Raw genomic sequence first — 6,176 nt, 5'->3', positions numbered from 1 at the left:
CATAGTTGTTCTCACCTTAATAGAGGATGGCCTAAAACTGTGATTATAGTGGGGAGCATACAGTTAGTTCCATTCCAATACATTTGAGGTACACTCAGATGAAAAGCAGAACTATTTACCCATGCCAATAAACCTACTGTAAATGATCACCTCTATCAAAGGGGATCACTCCTGTGAGCATCTTGTATAGCAATACAAACCCAACATGAGCTCTGATTATTACTTGTGGCTGATATATATGGCAACAAGAAGAAGGTATTGATTCCATATTCCCCATTATTACAGTAATGCTCCTTATGCCTAACAGGCACACTGTCAGCCCCCCCAGGAAGCCCAACAGATACAGAAACAGTAAGAACATAATTATTTCTGTTCACCCAGTCTCTGGTGCAGTGGCTCGGTGGCAGTGCGACGCGTAGATTCAGCAATCTCATCCTGTCACTCGGATGGCAGAGTTGGTAGTCAGTAGCACTTGATATGGTCCCTCCTCAGTGGGGTTGCAACATCTGGCAGGATGTCTTCTTTACCCACACCCACCCGCCACTTTAGACTGCACTACCCTCCTTAAGCCAATTCGTCACCTGGCAAGCTCGTTCCGAGAAGGAATTCACCTTGGCTTTACTATGTAGTTGGTTATATACATTTTTTCCATCAGAAAATCTAATACTTGGAGTAACCCGGCCTTATGAATTCCCTCATCAATCACAATATCTCAGAGCTCTATTGAGGTAGTTCACATAAATGCTGTCTCATACAGTAATTCCTTATAAATGCTGCAGGGCATCCCAGCCCAATAGGCCTGGTGTGTTCCCCACCCACGTAAACTCTACATCTTTTCCCAAGCATATTGTGACAGCTTGTATCTCCTTTAAACACAACCCTTGCCCCCCACCACTCCAGTAGCCTCCTTCCACCTGTTAGAAAACTTTATATCACATATTTTTGCTGTTATAGTCAATAAACAGGACAACTGTGCTCCCAATAGGACCAGCCAGCGGAGATCAACCCCCAAGAGAACTAACCAGTACCAGCAGCGGGTTAATAATAACAAGCGCCGCAACATGTGTTAACCCATCAGCACACGCTCTACCGTGCGCAACGCTATTTAAACCATCCAAACCTGCTTCCCGCTGCTCGGTATTGAGTCTTCTCCTAGAGAGCTCTACATTGCTTTTGTTTGTACCTCACTTGCGATACTTCTCCCGGCTTCCGAACTTCCCTTTCGCCCTTCGACTTTGAACGTCGCCTGCTATTTTGGATTATACGCCTGTCTCTGTATCTTCCGGCTTTTGAATAACCTTTTGCCTGTCGACCACGAGCTCGCCTGATGTTTCGGATTATACACCAGTTTCGATATCTACCCGCTCTTGCGTTTGAATAGGATCCTCATACCTCATCATCTGGGTTTCGTTACAGGAACCTGGACACCATTTACTGTACACTGTAAGATTATTACTCTTTTATTTAAATCCTGAGATAAATTTAGGGAGGCTACAAAGGGGTTTCCTAGTATAAATCTATTATTTCACGCAAGGCTCTCGTTTCAGTTTCTGACATGTTCTTTAACTGTGAACTCAGTCCTCTTTGTTACAAAAATCTCTCCAAAAATGCCCTGTTTTTTTTTCACAGTAGTTTTATCTTGGTGTTTTGTCCCCCTTTCCCCCAGGGCTAGTAAACACACCCCCAACTGGATATGCTCAATCAGGATATTTATCCCAATCCTCATTATTTCCTTGAAGGGGTCTTATATCTGGTTATAATTTGGGGGTTAACTATAATTGCAACAAACTGGCGGCTCCTTTTTCTCATGCTCGGGAGTCTTTTTACCTCCCATTTGCAGCTCTTCCTTTTCATTGGCTAACCCCAAGTATACTATCTATAAAGTTATAAACCTTTCTGTAAAATCTGAAACATCCTCACTTTCCTTCTGCTGACATGCTGTTACGTTTAGTTTAGCTGTTACTGTTACTAAACTAAAACATAAAGGATACCAGATGCAAATACAGACAGATACACTTACACCTAGGGCCAATTTGACCAGAATCCATTTAACCACCCTCCAATATATCTTCGGACTGATGGGTAGAAACCAGAGCCCCTGGAGGAAACCAAAGCAAACTATGCAATATTACAATTTTTCAGTTATTAAAACGTGTTGCAAATCTAGCTTATACATACTCATGTCAGAAATTCATAGAATGCTGACATTTCAATCTTTCATTTGCAATGTTTTGCATAAAATCAGCAGCTGAACTGCAGGCTGTGACATACCTTTATCCAGTGCTTTTCAGAGCAGAAACATTAATGTGGGCAAGAGTTCTTCCCCTATGGTCTGCTGTATACCGAATATCGGGCAGTATGTAAAAATTAATAATGTGAGCATATTGTGTTGAAGCCAAACACAAAGAATCACTTCTAAAACTTCAATTTAACCTTTAGTGTCTGGTCTTGAAATGCTGTCCCATCACCCATCTTCTGAGTTCTGAATGTGTCAACAGATAAATGTCTTGTTTTCTTTTTCCCATATGCTCTTCTCTGCATCATTAAGTACTTGTGGGTCATATCATGTACCTCCTAGCATCTTGACTGGCAGGCAGCTTCTACAAAAAAGTAACATAAATGATAACATCTGCATATGATGGTGTTGAAGACAAAAAAAAGGAAATCAACAAATCTATACTTTACACTTTACTATAGCTTTTACATTATGACAATCTTGTCATATTTACAATCATCAATTGTTTTAAGTTGCTTAACTGATTATCTGGAGACACTTGTTCCAGTGAACAAACAATGGCCTTTGTTTAAGAGACAACTTACATTTTTAAACATTCTTTTAAAGATAAACCTCTGAAAATGTTTTTAATCAAACTTCCAACTTCTTAATTATGTTATAAAATAGCTGAAAAATTATTTAGTCCTTCACCTATTCAGAAAAGTTCACTAAAAGGATTAAGGAATTGTTCTCTTGACTCATCTTCAATTCAATTCAATTTATTTTTATATAGCACCTTTCACAACAAGGTTGCCCAAGGTGCTTAACAAAGCAAGTGACCATACATGTTGTGAATACAGAATAGAAAAGACCAGAAGACAACAGAGGAGAGGAACCAAAAACTCCTTAGTAAGGAGAAAAAAAACCTCTAGGGGTCCAAGGTAAACTGGCTGCCCAACCCCTTTGGGCATGCTAGCATTATACAATTAAAAAAAGGGATAAATGAATAAGGGTATTAATCCATCCATCATGTCATGTCATCTCCTCTCCTCTCAGGCAACATGACTGGAGATGAGTGGTAGGCGGATTCCACAGAACAGCAGAAGCACATTAATATGATTTTGTTGAAGACACAATGAAAGAACAACTTCCAGAACTCCATTTGTTGCACTTTTCTATTGCTTTTACATGATCAGAAGGCTGAGGCTGCTTATCTGCTCCAATGCAGTAAATTCTTATGGAATGTGTAAGACTCTGCTGGGAAGTGACACCTGTTAGAGTGAAAAATGTCCTGTAACACAGAAATGTCCTGTTAAACAGAAATCACAGCTCAGTCATAGATACGAGCCACTATAGCTGATAATTGCCTCACAATTTCAAAATCAACTGTGTGTTCTGAATTAATATTGTTTTCAATTAAACTATTTACAACAGTTTATGGCTAAAATGAAAATAAAGTGCAGACATTGTAGATTAGGTCTACGGCATCTATTGAACTGCAATTAAAGTTCTAAAATATTCTTGTAAAGATAAGCCATTTAAACTGTCTTTTTATCAAATATCTAACTTCTTAACGAGGTTTTGAAATATCTCTGTAGTTCAAAAACAATTGCTGTAGTCCTTAGCCTTTTCAGAAATCTTCACTAAAAGGATTAATGAATTGTTATCTAGACTCATCTTGAAGGCTCTGTTCTTGGTGTCATTCATGAAGTCCAGTCTGTCTCAGTCGATGTCTCTTCCCAAGCGGTTGCCCATCTAATGCTGCCGGAAACTCCAGTGTTCGTTCTGGGAATGCTTGGCCATCATCCATCTTCTGACAATGAATATTGCCTTTGTCTGTAAACAATAAATTCATAAATCAATAATTACTGTAACACATCATCTCAAAATGATTTGAGAGTTTGTTCAATTTAAACTGACCCAAAAGCAGATGTCTTACACTGAAAAAGATTCTTTGCATTGCTCCACTGATCATGAACTAATTTGAAAACTATGTTTTAAGTGGAGTGATCTCTCTTTTGAAACATTCAGATAAAGTCAACAGTTTTTCAAAAGTGGTGACAATTAGACCTCTTAATTCCAAAACATTCAATAAGAACAAGAGCTGGGCAGATGTCGCGTAGTGTTTGTCTTGGGAATATTTGACTGGGGTGGCTAATCAGCCTCTATTCTCTTCTGAGCTTCATTTATCTACTTTTCTACTGTTATCCCCTCCTGGTGTCCTAGCTGTTGGAGAACGAGACATATCATCTTCAAAACAATGACACAAGCAATACTGAGATGGATTTCAAGTCACAAGAAGACACTATCTTTAATAGTTAAAAGAAAATATGTTCAACATAATCAGGTATGTTCAAAGTATTTTCTGGAACTGGTCAGTTATCCAACCACTCCAGAGACTGTCCTTCACCCTGAAATGTTTTCCTTGAAACTCTGTAATCAAAGAGGAGCTCTTCTCCCTCAACAATGTCCCTCTTCGTTATAAACAGAATTGTCATGACGGGCTGTCCGTTGATTATGAATGACTCTCTAACAGCCCTGATGTTGTCTTTTTTCTTAGAGGAATTTATTCGCCTTCTGATCGTCTCCTTATCCGTGTGACAGGTGTAATGTTCTTCACAGTAATGCACATTTTTTGTGTAGGTCCATCAAAAAAGAACAGACATCTCATCTCTCCCTCTGCCATCTGTGCCTTTAGGGCTTCTGCAGCTGTCTTTGCGATGACCTCGCCATGGTAATCACACACCACCTCTCCTTTCTGGAAACGCGTGGAAGTCACAACCTTCTTCCCCTTCACTGGATCGTCAGTGATACTCAGGCCTCTCCAAGTTTGACGCTTTCCATCTTTTTAATTTGCCTTTCATTTGGTTGTGCATCTGTGTTGGGCTTCCACTTCTCAAGCACTTCAGACGCTGTTGGTGTATTTGCAGTCCATCCCATGTTTTGAAAATAGCGGGTCACCTGGCCTTCTGTTGGTAACCGTCTAGAGTAATGGTCTGGAATGAAAACCAGAACAGAAACCCTCAGAATTGATTCCAAATTCACTTTGTCTGTTTCTCTGTGAAAATAATTGATATGTAAACTTACCAATAATGTTCTGCAGTCTCATCTTCCTCTGATCTGATCTCCACCTGTCGTAACAGTGTCGGTCATGACTTCCAGTCAGTCTCAGGCACTCTTTCTTTCTGGGAAGCTGCCCATCTAACAACACTGGAAACTCCCGTGTCAGCTCCTGGAAGGCTGTGGCATCATCATTTCCAGATCCTGCAGCTGCCACAGCGGATGTTGGTGTTGATCTGATGTAATATCGAATATTAGATCACAATAATCTCTGTAACACGTTGGCTGAAAAGAACTGAAAGTGGTGTTTTCTCTTCCAGTCACACAGCAGATGTGCATCCTGCAGCACTGAGTGGCGATTGCTCTCTTGATGTTTCAAAAGCATGAAGTAATTGCTGTTTTTGACACATTAATATTTTGTCATTTATTCAGAACATGGTGACACTTACTGAGCTCCCTCCTCTGTAACACCTTCAATGACTTCAATGGCTGAGTAGATGTTGTCATGTGTCAGCATCCTCTAGTGTTTCTCTGCAGTACCATCTGAGTGGGCCAGATATTCCGCCACGATGCTCTCCTGTGCATCTGTGAGCCTCTTTGTGCCCATCTCAAATGCCCTCCTGGCAGCCTGGCTGGTGGTGAATGGGAGATGGTACCTACAAAACAAACACATACACACAGTGTATGATTGTTTCCAAGCTAAAGACAGTTCGATTAATACATTAAAACAACTTTGTGATTTGGTTTACTTCTCATGCAGTCTTCGCAAGTCATTGGAAGGATTATAAATTGGCTCCCCCACAGAAGAAATGAAAAAAATTTCAGTCACTGTTCTACAGATGCTATCAGTGGCAGTACAGCGTAGTTTAGTGAATGTGAAACATCTGAAAAAACTGAGAAA

The sequence above is a fragment of the Atractosteus spatula genome, chromosome 17 (assembly GCF_055471065.1).
Source record: "Atractosteus spatula isolate fAtrSpa1 chromosome 17, fAtrSpa1.hap1, whole genome shotgun sequence".
NCBI lineage: Eukaryota > Metazoa > Chordata > Actinopteri > Semionotiformes > Lepisosteidae > Atractosteus > Atractosteus spatula.
This window is presented reverse-complemented; position numbering follows the sequence as displayed.